The sequence below is a fragment of the Dendrobates tinctorius genome, unplaced genomic scaffold, assembly GCF_039654945.1.
Source record: "Dendrobates tinctorius isolate UK_male_01 unplaced genomic scaffold, ASM3965494v1 ptg000140l, whole genome shotgun sequence".
Taxonomy (NCBI): Eukaryota; Metazoa; Chordata; class Amphibia; order Anura; family Dendrobatidae; genus Dendrobates; species Dendrobates tinctorius.
The window spans coordinates 8603107-8622859 of record NW_027361808.1 but is presented as its reverse complement, the minus strand read 5'-3'; the positions used below and the strand labels follow the sequence as shown (position 1 = coordinate 8622859).

The 19753-nt window shown below is 44.6% G+C and overlaps 1 protein-coding gene across 2 annotated transcripts in view; it reads right to left on the bottom strand.

Annotated features, from left to right (window-relative positions):
* SRD5A2 (steroid 5 alpha-reductase 2) overlaps positions 1 to 19753 on the bottom strand; it is a 125827-nt gene that overhangs the window by 57611 nt on the left and 48463 nt on the right. The window contains exon 1 of one of the 2 annotated variants that reach the window (XM_073545116.1): positions 912 to 1025. The exons of the other annotated variant lie outside the window; for it this stretch is intronic. The gene's annotated coding sequence lies outside the window, so the exon portion shown is untranslated. Of the gene's footprint in view, positions 1 to 911; positions 1026 to 19753 lie in introns of those variants that run through there. 2 annotated transcript variants of the gene reach the window in all.

Here is a 19753-nt window from a genome sequence, read left to right as displayed (position 1 = left end):
TGAATCCTATCTTCCACTACCTCCTCAAAAGAGTCAGGATGGAGGCCAACAGCCTCACTTGCCTTCTTGATAAGTTTGTTGAGCTTATTGGCGTCAGCTACTCGCACACTACTGTCCCAGCAAATGATAGCCAAAAAGATGGCACTTGCTACAACGGACTGGTAGAACATTGCCAGCATTTTACTGCACACATTGAACGACCTGAGCTTCCGCAGAAAGTACAGTCTGCTCATTCCCTTCTTGTGAATCTTCTCTGTATGACACCTCCAATCAAGTTTGCTGTCAAGGTGGACCCCCAAATATTTGTAGGTCTCAACCATCTCCACCTCCTGGCCAGCAATAGTGATCGGTAAGTAGTCATCTTTTTTCCTTCTATAACTCACCACCATCTCCTTGCTTTTCTTTACATTTAGTTCTAGACAGTTAGTCTGGCAAAAATCCACAAAGTCAGAAACCACCCTTCTATATTCCTCCTCACCACGGCCCCCCCACAATGCCCAGTACAATCACTGAGTCATCTGAGAATTTTTGTTGGTGACAGAAATCGGATTTATACTGAAAGTCAGGTGTATACAATGTGAAGAGGAAGGGCGACAGCACTGTACCCTGAGGGGATCCCACACTGCTCCGTACTCTGACAGATACCACCTCCCCCATCCTTACAAACTGCGGCCTGTCCGTCAGGTAATCGCTTATCCAGTTCACGATCCCCTCATCCACTGTCATATCAGTCAACTTATTTCATAATAAGAGCGGTTGTAAGCACTAGAGAAGTCAAAGAACATGGCGCGCACTGCAGTTCCATCATTGTCCAAGAATGAATGTATTGTATGTAGCAGAGACACTACAGCATCATCCACCCCAAATCTCTGCTGGTACGCAAACTGCAGGGGGTCAGTGTAGGCCCTCACCCTCGGGCGCAAGTAGGTAAGTACTGTTCTCTCCAACGACTTCATAGGATGCGATGTTAAAGCCACTGGACGATAGTCATGTAGGGAAGTTGGAAAGGTGATCTTGGGAACCGGCACCAGGCAGGTGGCTTTCCACAGCACCGGTATTCTCTGAGATTGTAGGTCCTTTTAAACAGGAGCTGAAAGACATTACACAGTTGGTTTGCACACACTTTTAGGATACGTGTACTGAGGCCATCAGGCCCAGCTGCTTTGCCAATGACTAGTTTACGAAACTGTTTCCTCACATCGCTTGGGGAGACAGTGAAAGCAGACAGTTCATCACCCAAAGTCAATGCTGCAGATTGTTCCTCAGCTCTATCCCTCATTCCTGATAACGCAGCACATGTGTTGGTAAATCTGTTGAAAAACTCGTTCATTTCATTAACCATGGGCAAATCCACTTCCCCATGCTCCGGCCTAGCCTTAACCCCTTCACTACCAAGGGTGGTTTGCACGTTAACTCCTGGGCCAATTTTTACAATTCTGACCACTGTCCCTTTATGAGATAATAACTCTGGAACGCTTCCATGGATCTCGGTGATTCTGACCTTGTTTTCTCATGTCATATTGTACTTCATGTTAGTGGTAAAATTTCATTCAAATAACTTGTGTTTATTTGTGAAAAAAACAGAAAATTGGCGAAAATTTTGAAAATTTCGCAATTTCCAACTTTGAATTTTTATGCTCTTAAATCACAGAGATACGGCACACAAAAAACTTAATAAGGAACATTTCCCACATATTTACATCAGCACAATTTTTGAACCAACATTTTTTTTGTTAGGAAGTTATAAGGGTTAAAAATTTACCAGCGATTTCTCATTTTTGCAACACCATTTTATTTTTACGGACCACATCACATTTGAAGCCACTTTGAGGGGTCTATATGATAGAAAATACCCAAAAGTGACACCATTCTAAAAACTGCACCCCTTAAGGTGCTCAAAACCACATTCAAGAAGTTTATTAACCCTTCAGGTGCTTCACAGGAATTTTTTGAATATTTAAAAAAAATGAACATTTAACTTTTTTTCACAAAAAAAATACTTCAAGTTCCATTTTTTTATTTTACCAAGGGAAACAGGAGAAATTGGACTGCAAACGTTATTGTGCAATTTGTCCTGAGTACGCTGATACCTGATATGTGGGGGGGAACCACTGTTTCGGTGCATGGCAGAGCTCAGAAAGGAAGGAGCGCCGTTTGACTTTTTCAAAATTGTTTGGAGAGCCCCTGATGTACCTAAACAGTGGAAAGCCCCCACAAGTGACCCCATTTTGGAAACTAGACCCCCCCAAGGAACTTATCTAGAAGTGTGGTGAGAACTTTGAACCCACAAGGGCTTCACAGAAGTTTATAACGTACAGCCGTACAATTAAAAATTCATATTTTTTCCACGAAAATGATCTTTTCACCCTCAATTCTTATTTTTCCAAGGTTAACAGGACCCTAAAAGTTATTGTACAATTTGTCCTGAGTACGCTGATACCCCATATGTAGGTGTAAATGACTATTTGGGCGCATGGCAGAGCTCGGAAGGGAAGCAGTGCCATTTGACGTTTTTGGCTGGAATTGAGATCGGACACCACGTCGCGTTTGGAAAGCCCCTGATGTACCAAAACAGCGGAAACCTCCCACAAATGACACCATTTTGGAAACTAGACCCCCCAAGGAACTTATTTAGATGTGTGGTGAGAACTTTGAACCCCCAAGGGCTTCACAGAAGTTTATAACGTACAGCCGTACAATTAAAAAATCATATTTTTCCACAAAAATTATCTTTTCACCCTCAATTATTATTTTTCCAAGGGAAACAGGACCCTAAAAGTTATTGTGCAATTTGTCCTGAGTACGCTGATGCCCCATATGTGGGTGTAAACGACTATTTGGGCGCATGGCAGAGCTCGGAAGGGAAGCAGCGCCATTTGACGTTTTTGGCTGGAATTGAGATCGGACACCATGTTGTGTTTGGAATGCCCCTGATGTACCAAAACAGCGGAAACCCCCCACAAATGACACCTTTTTGGAAACTAGACCCCCTAACGAACTTATCTAGATGTGTGGTGAGCACTTTGAACCCCCAAAGGCTTCACAGAAGTTTATAATGCCCGGACGTGAAAATAAAAAAATCGTATTTTTTCCACAAACATGATCATTTAGTCCCCAATTTTTTTATTTTCCCAAGGGTACCAGGAGAAATTGGACCCCAAAAGTTGTTGTCCAATTTGTCCTGAGTACGCTGATACCTCATATATGGGAGAAAACAACTGTATGGGCACACGTCGGGGCTCGGAAGGGAAGGAGTGACGTTTTGAAATGCAGACTGCGCGTGTCATGTGCGTTTGGAGAGCCTCTGATGTGCCTAAACTATTCAAACTCCCCACAAGTGACCACATTTTGGAAACTAGACCCCCCAGGGCACTTATCTAGATGTGTGGTGAGCACTTTGAACCCCCAAGTGCTTCACAGAAGTTTATAACGCCCGGGCGTGAAAATAAAAAAATCATTTTTTTCCACAAAAATTATATTTTTGCCCCCAATTTTTTATTTTCCTAAGGGCAACAGGAGAAATTGGACCCCAAAAGTTGTTTTGCAATTTGTCCTGAGTAGGCTGATACCCCATATGTGGGGGTAAAACACTGTTTGGGTGCATGGCAGAGCTTGGAGGGGAAGGAGCACCATTTGACTTTTTCAACGCAGAATTGGCTGGAATTGAGATCAGATGCCATGTTGCGTTTGGAGAGCACCTGATGTGCCCAAACAGTGCAAATTCCCCAATTATATCTCCAACCCTAACCCCAACACACCCCTAACCCTAATCTCAGCCCTAGCCCTAACCCTAGCCCTAACCTTAACCCTAGCCCTAACCCTAACCCTAGCCCTAACCCTAACCCTAGCCCTAACTGTTATGAGTTCATTTTCCCCTTCACCATTGAGGTCTGATGAACTCCCTCTTCTGGTGAAGGAAGATAGTGAGGCTGATTACCAAACACCTGAGCTGGTAGAGGATGACTGGGTGACGGGAATTGCTGACTGGATATAAGGCAGCCGACGCCCTTCTGCCTCCCTGGTGATTTCTCTGAGGGATTCTAGGAGACCAGTCTGATTCCTGCTCCTCAAAAGCTAAGTTTTCTGCCTTGCTTTTTGCATTTGTGTTTTGGTTTTATTTTGCCTTGCTTTTCTGGATTCTGCCATTCCCTGCTGGGGTGAGCTGTATTCCTTTGTGTCTTTTTGCTCTGTCTTCAGAAAATACCTGAGTACTGACATAGTCTTTTTGAAGCCTAGCGTCTTCAGGGCCTTTTTCCCTGTCAGTCTGTTGGCTCTTGCTTTGATAGGTTCAGGGGTCTGCAATCCGATAGCTGCCAACTTCTCTGGTTTTCTGGACTTAGATAGCATTTCTGTTTTTGCCTCCTAAGGTGACTCTTTCATAACACCTAACCCTAGCCCTAACCCTAATGGGAAAATGGAAATAAATACATTTTTTTTATTTTATTATTTTTCCCTAACTAAGGGGGTGATAACGGGGGGTTTGATTTACTATTTATGGCGGGTTTTATGTTTGGCAGCTGTCACACGCTAAAAGACGCTTTTTATTGTAAAAAATAGTTTTTGCATCACCACATATTGAGAGCTATAATTTTTCCATATTTTGACCCACCGAGTCATGTGAGGTCTTATTTTTCGCGGGACGAGTTGATGTTTTTATTGGTATCATTTTCGGGCATGTGACATCTTTTGATCGCTTTTTATTCTGATTTTTGGGACGCAGAATGAACAAAAACCAGCGTTTCATGAATTTCTTTTGGGGGGTGCGTTTACACCGTTCCGCGTGCGGTAAAATTGATAAAGCCCTTTTATTCTTCGGGTCAGTATGGTTACAACGATACCCCTCTTATGTCTTTTTTTATGTTTTGGCGCTTTTATGCAATGAAAATAATTTTATATAAAAAAAAATTATTTTTGCATCGCTTTATTCTGCGAGCTATAACTTTTTTATTTTTTCGCTGATGATGCTGTGTGCTGGCTCGTTTTCTGCGGGACAAGATGACGTTTTCAGCCGTACCATGGATATTTATATACGTCTTTTTGATTGTGCGTTGTTGCAGTTTTTGTTCGGCAGTATGATAATAAATCATTATTTTTTGCTTCGTTTTTTATTTTTATTTTTTAAAGGGTTTGCTAAAGGGGTTAACTAAAGGGACAGTTTTATAGGGCGGGTCGTTACGGATGCGGCGATACCAAATATGTGCACTTTTATTGTTTTGTTTTTTTATTTCCAAAAAATGAATTTATTAGGGAATATTTTTTTTTTTTTTGGAATTTATTCAGCGATTTTTTTTTTTTACTTATTTTTACACTTTTTTTTTTTTTTTAACTTTATTAGGTTGTCCCAGGGGGGACATCACTGTCCTGTGACAGATCGCTGATCTGTCACATCACAGATCACTGTGACGGATCAGCGATCTGTCACAGGCATAGACGCAGACTTCCTCATGCCTGCGCTTTGCAGGCACTGAGGAAGTCAGCTCCCTGCAGGCTCCGAAGGTCCCTGTAGCCATATTGGATCCGGGGACCTGTAGGGAAAGAGACCCCCATAGCAGCGCTGCACATTGCGCTGCGGTGGGGGGCTCAGGGAAGCTCGGAGGGCGCCCCCTCCCTGCCGATGCTTCCCTTTAACCCCCGGTACACCGCGGGGTTGTGCCGGGTGTCAGCTGTGCCGGGTGTCAGCTGTGATAATCAGCTGACACCCAGCCGCAATCAGCGGCGCTCACCACGTGAGCGCCGCTGATCTCACTAGACATACTATTCCGTCCTTGGGACTTAGGTCCCAGGTCACATGGACGGAATAGTACGTCCAATGTAGGAAAGGGGTTAAACCCAGTTAACTGCTTCATGCTCGACCACACCTCCTTGGAATTGTTGTGTGACAGTTTATTTTCTAATTTAATTCAGAAAACCCCACAAGCATTCTTAATTTTCCCCTTTAAGACCCTTTGCATCAATTTTAGTTTCTTAGCATACTTCATTTTCATTTAGTAAGTATTTCAATTCTTTTGTAATCCAAGGCTTGTTATTTGCATAACATCGAATCTTTTTAACTGGTACTGCAGTATCAGTACGAAAATTTATGTAATCACTCAGTTACTCTCCCGACAATATCATTTACATCATCACACTCTCCTCTGTCGTATATCACCTCCCAGTCTGTGAGGTCAAAGCAGTCTTGCAGAGCTTCCTCAGTTGCAGGAGACCAATTCCTGATTAGTTTTATTGTCGCTGGTTGTTTGCTGACAACAGGTTGATAAGATGGAGACAATAGTATGAGAGTATGAGATTGTGGTCAGATTTCCCCGGGGGGGGGGGGGGGGGGGGGGGGGTTATGCAGACGATGAATAAGCATAGAGGAGATCCAATATACTGAAGTCCGTTGTTGCACATTTAACATATTGATAGAACTTTGTAAGAGCCTTTAAGATCATGACTCAGAATGGAGACACGCTACGATCATGATATCTGTCATCTGGAGGAACATTGGCTGTGACTGCAGACTACACTGGCAGGATTTACCAAAAGGTGTGGGCCAACCAAAAGTTTAGACACGGGGTATTGCCTGGAACGAGGGCCTTGAAACTACCGATTCCGGATTGGGAACTTGTGGACTGAGGCCATTGTATTTTGGCCATCTCCCTGGAGTTGTTGTAAGACCATGGATGGAGGAAATAAAGCTAGCTGCATCATTAACCTGCCTAGGTGATTATTACAACCCACAACCGAAGATCTTCACAAGTATGTTTTTTTAAATTAATGATCAGTATTGTTTTATTTGGTCAATATATGATCTGGTCATGGTGTGGTGTTATTCGTTCATTGTATGTGGCATTATTTGGTCACTACTTGGTTGTAATATATGGACTGGTCATGGTGTGGCAGTATTTGTTGCTTGCATGTGGTTTCATTCGGTCACTATGTGGTGGTAATGTGTGGTCTGGTCATGGTGTGATAGTATTTGTCCCTTGTATGTGGTATTATTGGTCATTTAAAAAAATGTATGTGACATATTCTCTTAAAGAAAAATAAATAAAATATACCTAAAAAGAGTATTGGATATTTTAAGAATTGTTTGATAGGGCCCTACTCTACTGTAACCTATCAAAAGAGTCTACCATGTCGTGGTAGCAGCTTAATAAATGTTTTGGCCAAAGCAAAAGCTAATAGCTATGTATGTGATATGATGTTCGATGGGAACTGTTAATGTGTGATTTGTGAGAACGTGGTGCAGAAATGTAGTTTTACCAAGGATGGGTGGTGGAACTCTGGAAGGTTCCAGGGTTGGAGGTGGAGCTTGGGTGGAGCCTGGGCAGATTCTCAAGGGGGCCAGAAATTTTTGCCAGTATGGGGCCCTGAAATTCCTGGTCCTGTATAAAACAAGTCTTAAACTATTTTTGAGGATGAACAACTGAGAGATTGGGCACACTTACTAATATTACATATGATACTAGTGTTGTACATCTGTTGAGGAACTCGGTACACATGACTGAATTTGACATTGTTCACTAATGCATTTCTGAAGACTGTGGGATCAATTCATCAGTGTTTTATGTCTGAAAACTGGGGTAAAATACTTTGCACAAAAATAATGTGACTTTTCAATGTCAAGTTGCACAAAAATTTTACATTTTTAGGAGTTTTCTTAGCAGCTCTACCAAAATGGGTAGGAGAGGGGTGTGTCAACTACCGTCCAACAAATTAATCAATAGTGGCACTGTTCTTACACTGGAAATTACACTGGAAACTTCAGTCACCGACTGGAGGAGCATTTCTGCCAAGGCCCATGGAGGTGTAAGCAGATGGACAAGTGAGAAGGCTCACAGAACAATGGCATCTGCTGTTCGATGATGATAGGAAAAGTGAATCATAGAATCATAGAATCATAGAATCGTAGAGTTGGAAGGGACATCCTGGGCCATCTGGTCCAACCCCCTGCTCAAAGCAGGATTCGCTAAATCATCCCAGTCAGATGTCTGTCCAGCCTCTGTTTGAAGACTTCCATTCAAGGAGAACTCACCACTTCTCGTGGCAGCCTGTTCCACTCATTGATCACTCTAACTGTCAAAAAGTTTTTTCTAATATCTAATCTGTGTCTCTTCCCATTCAGTTTCATCCCATTGCTTCTAGTCTTTCCTTGTGCAAATGAGAATAAAGTTGATCCTTCTACAATGTGACAGCCCTTTAGATATTTGTAGACAGCTATTAAGTCTCCTCTCAGTCTTCTCTTTTGCAAACTAAACATTCCCAAATCCTGCAACCTTTCCTCATAAGACAGGGTTTGCAGACCGGTCACCATTCTGGTCGCTCTTTTCTGAACTTGCTCCAGTTTGTTGATGTCTTTTTTAAAATGTGGTGCCCAAAACTGGACACAATATTCCAGATGAGGTCTGACCAAAGAGGAGTAGAGGGAAATAATGACTTCACGTGATCTAGACTGTATGCTTCTGTTAATACATCCTAGAATTGCATTTGCCTTTTTTGCTGCTGCATCACACTGTTGACTCATATTCAGTCTGTGATCTATTAGTATACCCAAGTCTTTTTCACATGTGCTGTCACTTAGCCCTATTCCTCCCATTCTATATATGCTTTTTTCATTTTTATTGCCCAGATGTAGTACTTTGCATTTCTCCCTGTTAAAAACCATTCTGTTAGTTGCTGCCCACTTCTCCAGTTTATTTAAATCTTTTTGAATCCTCTCTCTCTCTTCTCTAGTATTAGCTATCCCTCCTAGCTTTGTGTCATCAGCAAATTTAATCAGTTTACCCTCAATTCCTTCATCTAAATCGTTGATAAAGATGTTGAACAATACAGGGCCCAGGACAGAGCCCTGTGGTACCCCACTTGAGACATTCTTCCAACTGGATGTGCAGCCATTTACGACCACTCTTTGGGTCCGATCACTAAGCCAGTTATGAATCCACCTAACAGTTGCCTTGTCCATTCCATACTTAGTCATTTTTTCAATAAGGATTGTATGAGAGACTTTGTCAAATGCTTTGCTGAAGTCAAGATATACTATATCTACAGCATTTCCTTGATCCACCCAATCAGTGATACCGTCATAGAAGGAAATTAAGTTAGTCTGACATGACTTATTAGTTAGAAACCCATGCTGACTCTGTTTAATCACTTCATTCTTATCCAGGTATTGACATACATGTTGTTTAATAATTTGTTCAAAGATCTTTCCTGGTATAGAAGTCAGACTCACCGGCCTATAGTTGCCTGGGTCCACCTTCTTCCCCTTTTTGAAGATAGGAACAACATTTGCTCTTCTCCAGTCTTCTGGCACTTCTCCTGTTCTCCAAGAATTTTCAAAGATTATGGAGAGGGGTTCAAAAATTTCTTCTGCTATCTCCTTCAGTACTCTGGGGTGTAATTCATCTGGACCTGGAGACTTGAATTCATTTAGGTTAGCTAAGTGTTTCCTCACTATCTTTCTGTTTATAGATATCCTGGATTCTTCTATTCCCTTAATAGGACAGTGAATAACAGTTGATGTTGCATTTCCTTTCTGAGAGAAAACAGATGCAAAATAGGAATTTAAAAGTTCAGCCTTCTCAACATCCTGTCTTACCATTTCATCATTTTCATCCTGTAAAAATCCTATAGCATCTTTGACTTTTCTTTTACTTTTGACATATCCCCAAAATCCTTTATTATTGCTTTTGACATCTCTTGCAAGCCTCAGTTCATTTTCAGCTTTAGATAATCTGATTTGTGCCCTGCAGGTTCTGCAGACAGCATTATATTCTTCTTTAGATATGCCTCCCTCTTTCCATTTTATAAACATTTTTTTCTTCCTTTTTAGCATGTGCTTAAGTTCTGTGTTCATCCATCCTGGTTTCCTTAAATGCTTCCTATTCTTCCCTCTTTTCGGAATTGTTAACAACTGTGCTTTGAGAATTTCATTTTTCAAGATTTCCCATCCTTCCTGGACATTTTTGTCTTTAAGGATATCCAGCCATTGGATCCCTCCAATTCTCTTTCTGAATCCCTTAAAATCTGCCTTTCTGAAATCTAACCTTGACGTCTGAGTCTTCACAGGTCTTCCACCTCTAGTAATCCAAAATTCTAAAATAGCATGGTCGCTACCTCCTAGGGTCCCAGCCACTTTTACCTCCTCAACCATTTCCTCCCTGTTTATAAGGATTAGATCCAAGGTAGCAGTTCCCCTTGTTTTCTCCCTTACCTTTTGGAAGATAAAGTTGTCAGCAAGAGAGGATAAGAATTTCCTTGACCTGTTAGTTTTGCCTGAGAGAGATTCCCAACAAATGTCTGGATAGTTGAAATCTCCCATGACAACTATGTCATATTTTTTGGAGAACTTGGCCATCTGATGCATAAAGAGTTCATCTATATCTTCGGCTTGCACAGGCGGCCTGTAGTAAATGCCTACAATGGTGTCCTTTCCATTGTTCTGTCCTTGTATTCTTACCCAAACAGTTTCCACAGAACTCCCAGTCTCTGAAGCTTCAATCTCTGTGCAGATATACGCGTTTCGAACATACAATGCGACACCCCCTCCTCGTTTATCAAGTCTGTTTCTTGCAAATAAGTTGTATCCTTCTAGTCTTGTATTCCAATCATGTGTATTGTCCCACCAAGTTTCAGTGATTCCAATTACATCATATTTCTGTTCCTGTGTTAGTAGTTCCAATTCTCCTTGTTTGTTGCCCATGCTTTGTGCATTAGTATAGAAACATTTTAGTTTGTGATTGGTTTCTCTTTCTCCAATATTTTTAGTAATTAGATTCTTTCATCTTTGTTCTTCCTTTCCACTTCTAATAGCAGAGTTCTCAATAGCATTTGTCAGGTGTATGGCTTTGTCTGGTCTTTTGCTTCCCTTCCCATGTTGTTCTAGTTTAAAGCTCTCCTTACAAGTGTAGCAAGGCGACTTCCAAATACATGCTTTCCAGTCTTCGTAAGGTGCACCCCATCTCTAGCAAGTAGTCCATCGTATAAGTAGTTCACTCCGTGATCCAGAAATCCAAATCGTTGCTGACGGCACCATCGACGTAGCCAGTTGTTCACCTGCAGAATCTTATTCCACCTCCTTGTTCCATGGCCATCCACTGGGAGGATGGAAGAGAAGACCACCTGCGCTCCCAGTTCTTTCACTTTCTTGCCTAAGTCTTCAAAGTCTCTGCAGATGATTTCCAGGTCTTTTCTTGCGGTGTCATTTGTCCCCACATGTAGTAGCAGGAATGGGTAGTCATCTGTAGGTCTGAAGAGTCCTGATATCCTGTCAGACACATCTTTAATTTTTGCACCTGGAAGACAGCACATTTCTCTTGTAGTTATATCCGGTCTGCAGATAGCGGCCTCTGTTCCTCTCAGCAGGGAATCCCCCATGACCACCACTCTCCGTTTCTTCTTCACAACATTTTTCTTTCTCCATCCAGGAGGACTCTGAGGGCGTACAAGGCTGCTGTTTGTTGGCAAAGTCTTATCCTGATGTATTTCTTCATCGTTTTCCTGCGTGAGAGCCTGGTACTGGTTCCTGAGCAGTATGGGTGCTGACTGCCTCCTGATCCTCCTGCTTCTCTGGGTCACATGTCTCCATTCCTCTGTTTCTTCAGGTGCACTTCGAATTTCTTCTCTTTCTGTAACATGAAGAGATAATTCTGCTCTGTCCAAGAACTCTTCACCTTCCTTAATGATCTTCAACGTAGCTAACCTCTCTTCGAGATTTTGCAACTTTTCCTCCAACAGGGACACAAGCTTGCATTTGTGGCATGTGAAGTTTGGCTTTTCCACTGGTAAATCTGTGAACATGTAGCAAGAAGTGCAGCTCACCAAATGGCTCCTGGCCTCTTCCATCTTGAGATTTCTTAAAAACGATGAAAGATGAGCCAAATTTCGCGCGTCGATAGTCGCGCGGTTTTTCCAATTTCCTCTTTTCAGCTGCAACGGCCAAAACCCAGTGATCGTTGAGCTCGCGGAGACGCTTCACTTATCCCAGAAGGCACTGGGAATATGCAAATGATCTCCTCAAGACTCTTCCCCTGGTTTTCCGATTTCCTCTTTTCAGCTGCAACGGCCAAAACCCAGTGATCGTTGAGCTCGCGGAGACTCTTCACTTATCCCAGAAGGCACTGGGAATATGCAAATGATCTCCTCAAGACTCTTCCCCTGGTGAAAGCAGAGAGAATTCCATTACCAGGAACTGAAGAGTGAAGTGCATGTTGTCTGGGGAAAAAGATTGGAGGAGACACCAGGTCAGGTGATAGCTATATTTCAGGGAAGAGAAGGAGCTGAGTTGGCACCTGAATCTTTAACAGAATAGAAGTGTGGTGCAACGAGGTTGGCTCATAGCTACCATTACTAGTGACCAGACCGAATTGAGTTGAGTAACCAAATTCAAGTGGAGAACCAAGTGACCAGACCTGATTGAACAATTGAGTAACCAGATCCAAGCAGAGAGTCGAGTGAACAGACCCGAGTAAAAAATCAAGTAACCAGATTCAAGAGAAGAATCAAATGAGCAGTTCTGAGAGGAGAACTGAGTGACCTGACCGGAGCTGAGTGAATGAATTGGACAAGAGCCACGACAAGCAAGTGGGCCATGTTAGAGGGACATTCGTGAGATCTGCAAAGTGAAGTGCAGAAGTACAGTATGCAGGAGACAGAACGTGCTTCAGGAAACAGAAGCAGCCTGCACAACATGTGCTAAAAACGACTCACCAAGAAGGGACTTGGAACCTAATGGTGTAGTAATGTAGACTCCCGTTAGGGCTTAACGGTGTGCATCATTACAAACAGAGTGACAGGATAACGACAGTGATGGATACACGACTGATTGTGATGTATTTTAGGACAAAGTAATTAAATAGAGATGCTTGTATCTATTGTAAATGTTTAGTTCCTTGTATGATAGGGTTTAATTGTTGTATCTGTTGCCGTTGCTTCAATCAGAAGAAGGGACTTATTATAGTGCTTTGAAGAAAGCACTATCATGTAATCCGAACGCTGCTAACTTATTCTTCTTATTATTATTCAGTTGATTTCCGCATTTAATGCGGCCCGAACCGCTACACGCACAGACTCCATTGAGGTGTCGTTTTGAAGCCAGCGTCCATGAGTGGTGTGCTAAGTATTTTTCGTGTCAATCGGATTTGTAGTTTTTGCGCAATTTGCATTTGAAAATTTTTTTTCCCGTCATTGGAATGCACTATCTCAATGCTTTTCAATGGGAAAATGTTGCCACAGTCAAAACATGCCCTGAGGCGATTGAAATGGCAGTTAAGCTCATTGATATGCGCAGGCACACCCAGTTACTATGCCAACGCCTACGAACGTCACATGACCTCTCCAGGACACAGTTTCTAGCAGATATCAGCTCTTAAAGCGAAACCCACAGCACAAATGCAAATCTAGCTTCATCACATGACGCATGCCCCTGAGAATGTGCGCCAAAGTGGATTTAGAAGCCCAGTGGGCAAAACTAGCTCTTAAAGGGCCGACATGCCAAAGTGATTCTTAAAGGGCCGGCGCGCCAAAGTGATTCTTAAAGGGCCGGCGCACCAAAATGAGTCTTAAAGGGCCGGCGCGCCAAATCGAAAGCTGAGTGACCCCAGGCTCCAAATTGGAGGCTGAGCCACCCCGGCCTCCAAATCGGAGGCTGATCGACCCTGGCCTCCAAATCGGACCCAGAGTGGCCCCGCCCACCAAATCGAACCCAGAGTGGCCCCGGCCACCAAATCGGACCCAGAGTGGCCCCGCCCACCACATCGGATCCAGAGTGGCCCTGCCCACCAAATCAGACCCTGAGGGGCCCCGCCCACCAAATCGGACTCAGAGTGGCCCCGCCCACCAAATCGGACCCTAAGGGGCCCCACCCACAAAATTGGACCCAGAGTGGCCCCGCCCTCCAAATCAGACCCAGAGTGGCCTCGCCCACCAAATCGGACCCTGAGGGGCCCCGCCCACCAAATTGGACCCTGAAGGGCCCCACCCACCAAATTACACCCAGAGTGGCCCTGCCCACCAAATCGGACCACGAGTGGCCTCGCCCACCAAATCAGACCCTGTGGGGCCCCGTCCACCAAATTGGACCCTGAGGGGCCCCGTCCACCAAATCGGACCCAGAGTGACCCCGCCTACCAAATCGGACCCAGAGTGGCCTCACCCACCAAATCAGACTTAGAGTAGCCCCGCCCACCAAATCAGACCCTGAGGGGCCCCACCCACCAAATTGGACCCAGAGTGGCCTTGCCCATCAAATCAGACCCTGAGGGGCCCCGTCCACCAAATCGGACCCTGTGGGGCCCCGCCCACCAAATCAAACCCTGAGGGGCCCACCCACCAAATTGGACCCTGAGGGGCCACGTCCACCAAATCGGACCCTGAGGGGCCCTGCCCTCCAAATCAGACTCTGAGGGGCTCCGTCCACCAAATCGGACCCTGAGGGGCACAGCCCACCAAATCAATCCCTGAAAGGCCCGCCCACCAAATTGGACCCTGAGGGGCCCCACCCACCAAATCAGTCTTAGAGTGGCCCCGCCCACTAAATTGGACCCTGAGTGGCCCCGCCCACCAAATCGGACCCTGAGGGGCCCCGTCCACAAAATCGGACCCAGTGGGGCCCCGCCCACCAAATCAGACCCAGAGCGGCCCCGTCCACTAAATTGGACCCTGAGGGGCCCCGCCCACCAAATCGGACCCTGAGGGGCCCCGTCCACCAAATCGGACCCAGTGTGGCCCCGTCCACCAAATCGGACCCAGAGGGACCCCGCCCATCAAATCAGACCCAGAGTGACCCCACCCACCGAATCAGACCCAGAGAGGCCCCACCCACCAAATCGGACTCTGAGGGGCACTGCCCACCAAATCGGACTCTGAGGGGCCCTGCCCACCAAATCGGACTCTGAGGGGCCCCGGCCACAAAATCAGACCCAGAGGGATCCCATCCACCAATTCATGCCCTGAGGAGCCCAGGCCACCGAATCAGATCCTGAGGGGCCCCACCCACCAAATCAGTCCCTGAGGGGCCCCACAGGCCAAAGTGGCCCCTGAGAGGCACCCACAGTTAAAACGGATCCTGAGTTGAAAGTCTTGCAGGGGCAGCAGGCAAGTCTCTGTTAAAGGGGCAGCCCGGGCACCATTTCAAAGCACTATCTGTACTTTCTTCAGGAAATACACATCTAGTTATTATTCTAGTTCTTCTCCACGTTTTCTGCAATTAATGCGGCCCGAACTGCTTGGCGCAGAGACCCCGTTGAGGCGGCGTTTCGAAGCCCTCGGTGGGGACAGGTGTGCTATGTATTTTTGGAGTCGATCCGATTTGTAGTTTTTAAAAAAATCGCATTTTAAGCAAAAATGTTCCCATAGGAATTAATGGCGACCATTCCATGACCCCCAACTGACATGGATTAAAGCCACAGCGCAGGTGCAGTGACCTTACAAAGATAGCAGCTATGTAAATGCAGCTTCCACACATGACCCGTGTCAGCTAACAGAAGCTGACAGATCGCTGATTCAAGGTCTTAAAGGCACAGCGCGCCAATGGCTTTTGAAAAGCCCCACCCAGTGATAGCTAACCTTGGCACTCCAGCTGTTGTAAAACTACAACTCCCAGCATGCCTTTGCAACCTGCAGCAGTTGAGGCAGCAGTTGAGGCATGCTGGGAGTTGTAGTTCTCCAACAGCTGGAGTGCCAAGGTTCGCCATCACTGCAGTCGGATGCCAAAGTGGCTTTAGAAGCCCAGTGTGCCAAAGTGGCCCCCGAGGCAAAGTGGCAGCATGTGTCAACATGGCTAAAGTGAGAAAATGGAAACGGTCTTAGGAGCGCAGGAAAGAGACTCAGACAAGAGATGGGGTTAAACCATGTCTGAGTCTCTTTCCTGCGCTCCTAAGACCGTTTCCATTTTCTCATTGCTCCTATCCTCCATTGGAGGTTTTTGGCTGGAGCTGTGGTTGGAGACCTGACATTTTTGTCTGCCCCTGGGTTGCTTCCTAAGCGCTCCTCTATGACCACTTATCACTGACTCTTAAAATGGCTAAAGTGGCTACCAAGTGGCCAAAGTGGCTACCGAGGGGCCAAATGTGCCAAAGTGGCTACCAAGTGGCCAAAGTGGCTATCGAGGGTCCAAAGTGGCTACCAAGTGGCCAAAGTGGCTACCAAGTGGGCAAAGTGGCTACAGAGGCACCGAATGTGCTAAAGTGACTACCAAGTGGCAAAAGTGGCTACTGAGGTGCCAAATGTGCCAAAGTTGCTACCAAGTTGCCAAAGTGGCTACCGAGGTGCCGAACTTGCCAAAGTGGCTACCGAGGTGCCGAATGTGCCAAAGTAGCTACCGAGGTGCCGAATGTGCCAAAGTGGCTACCAAGTGGCCAAAGTGGCTACAGAGGTGCCGAATGTGCCAAAGTGGCTACCAAGTTGCCAAAGTGGCTACCGAGGTGCCGAATGTGCCAAAGTGACTACCAAGTGGCCAAAGTGGCTACCGAGGTGCCGAATGTGCCAAAGTGGCTATCAAGTGGCCAAAGTGGCTACAGAGGTGCCGAATGTGCCAAAGTGGCTACCAAGTGGCCAAAGTGGCTACAGAGGTGCCGAATGTGCCAAAGTGGTTACCAAGTGGCCAAAGTGACTACCGAGGTGCCCGATGTGCCAAAGTGGCTACCAAGTGGCCAAAGTGGCTACAGAGGTGCTGAATGTACCAAAGTGGCTATACACAACATTCATATTCTAATTTTACTTTCTTACAGTCGACACCTGATACACTGCTGTAAAGCTGGCAGCGCTGTTCAAGCACCATGCATTTCCTTCAGGAAATGCCCATCTAGTTCAAATTGTTGTGTTAGATTAATAAGTAATCTTTGGTTAAGTTACCCCTGTGACCGCATCTGCACAGTTGCATCCAAAGCACCTGTTTACAGAGACACATAGCCACTGAAAACTTGCAACAAATACATTAAATGCCTTGTGCCTCTTAATGAATTTGGTGCATCCTACTCCACAATGCCCTTCCATTAAGACTGGCTTATAAAATGATAAAATGACAATATTGATGGATTGGGACGAAAAGCTCTGTGCACATCACATCCAGCCAAACGTATACAAAAGTCTCCATTCACCTGTATATGTAGCTTGCGATCTATGTGTTTTTTATACAATGAAAGTCTTTTAGCACTGTATCTGATGTATGCCTATTAGTGATGAGAGAGTATACTCGTTGCTTGGGTTTTCCCGAGCATGCTCGGGTGTCCTCTGAGTATTTTGGCGTGCTCGGAGGTTTAGTTTGCGTCGAAGCAGCTGCATGATTTGCGGCTTCTAGACAGCCTGAATACATGTGGGGATTCCCTAACAAACAGGCATTCTTCACATGTATTCAGCCTGTCCAGCAGCCGCAAATCATGCACATGCGCCGACACAAACTAGATTTCCGAGCACGCCAAAATACTCGGAGGATTCCCGAGCATGCTCGGGAAAATCCGAGCAACGAGAATACTCGCTCATCACTAATGCCTATACAGCGGGATACATCACATACTTCCATCAGAGGTATACCTTGAGATCTCCCTGATGTATGCCTCTAGCACAGGATCTTAGATAATGAGAACAGAGTCTTATGAGATAAGTTTTAATAAATAATGTTGTTTAGTCTTTTAAGGATATATTTAAAGAACTGCATGCCCAATATTGATTATAGTAAAAAAGATTTAAAAGATGTGTCAAAGTCAAGATTTGTTGACACTTAGTAATACATATGTATTACAAGTTCTCCTCCTGCCCTTGTTTAGCAGCCTTCTACAGACTGCACAGCTTTTCTGTCCACAAAATGACAGCTTATGAAGGTGCATGTGATCAGATGTGTCCATCATCCATTTCCAATTGTTTTCTGTGGAAATAAACCAAACAATCTAGCCATCTCTTCTAGTTTGTGTCCGTGAGGCTCTGGAGCCCATGGCCCTGCGTATGGTTGTTCTTCCTTTTCCACTTTTGACAGGCATTATGAACTTCAAGAACTGACTGCTGACTTGCTGTCTGATATATCCCATCCATTCATAAGTAGTGTTATCAGATAACTGGTGCTATCTACTTAATCTCTTAGTGATTTTATGTAAGTTGAGGTAAATCCAAGAATGATGGCCAGCTGTGATTCAGGTCTGACTCAGGCTCCAGCCAGCTTTAATATCGACACTCAATGCAAAGCAACTACAACATGGTACAAAAATAAATCCTAGGCCATATAGCCTGTGGCCAAACACAGTAGATCTTTTATAGCTAAACATCATAATGCCATTGAGAAGACACCGGGTCGGTTTACAGTTATGTCGCTGTTACAAAATATAAACAGCGTGGCAGGGCCAAGAAGTTAAGAGGAACTGTACCATGCAAGTCGTGTGTCCGCGATGTTGGCTTAGAGCCACTTGAAACAGAAGGGTCCAAGAGTGGTCAGATGTGGGAGAAGACCTGAGCTGTGAGGAAGATTCGTAACCTACGCTGCTAGCAGTCCTTGACCAACGGCAGTAGAAAATCGTAATCTGCACCAGTAGAAGACAGCAAGCAGCGCCAGAAGAAGACCATGACCAGTTCTGACACAGGCTCTGGAGACGATTTGGCTGTAGTAGAGGACTGTTCATGTGGGCAGTTACTTCCAGTATAGACGTAGGGTACAGAGTGTGGGTTGGGGCTGTGCTTCAGGGAATGGAGACTGCCAGTACGACGAGTAAACTTTATACCCAGTGACTCACATATCTTAAACTTGTGGCCCAGCGGGAAATACCAGTTACTCTCGCTAAGGTCAGTGTAACACTCAGATGAGCTTACAGAGACTACAACGGGGACGGGCCTAGTACTGAGAGTGAAGCCCATTAAGCTGAGACAAAACTACATTAATAGTCGTATAACTGCTAGATAAAAAGAACATTAAGAATAGTGTTTATAATAGATGGTTGCATAGATATCATACTTAGTCGCATCGTTGTGTTCCGAAAGTGTCATAACATACTGTATTGACCTTGCTACTGTTACCCATAATACAGTGATGACTTCTATACAGTTGCATGAAAAAGTGTTTTCCCCCTTCCTGATTTCCTATTCTTTTGCATGTTTGTCACGCTTAAATCTTTCAGCTCACCAAACAAATATAAATATTAGACAAAGATAAGACAAGTAAGCACAAAATGCAATTTGCAAATGAAGGTATTTATTATTAAGGGAAAAGGAAATCCAAATCAACAGGGCCATGTGTGAAAAAGTGATTGACCACAGGCAAACACAAAATGCAGTTTTTAAATGAAGATCTTTATTATTAAGGGGGAAAAAATCCAAACCTACAGGGCCATGTGTGAAAAAAGTGAATGGCCCCTAAACCTAATAATTGGTTGTGCCATCCTTAGCAGCAACATCTGCAATTGTGTGTTAAGCGATAACTGGCAATGAATCTTTTACAATGCTCTGGAGGAATTTTGGCCCACTCATCTTTACAGAATTGTTGTAATTCAGCCACAATGGAAGGTTTTCAAGCATGAACAGCCTTTTTAAGGTCATGTCACAACATCTTAATCAAATTAAGTTCAGGACAACACTTCTGGAGGAATTTTGGCCCACTGCAGAATTGTTGTGATTCAAGCACATTGGAAGTTTTTTGAGCATGAACTGCCTTTATAAGGTCATGCCACAGCATCAATCAGATTAAGGTCAGGTCTTTGACTATACCACTTCAAAGTCTTAATTTTGTTTTTCTTAATCCACTCAGAGATGGACCTGCTGGTGTGTTTTGAATCATTGTCCTGCTGCATAACCC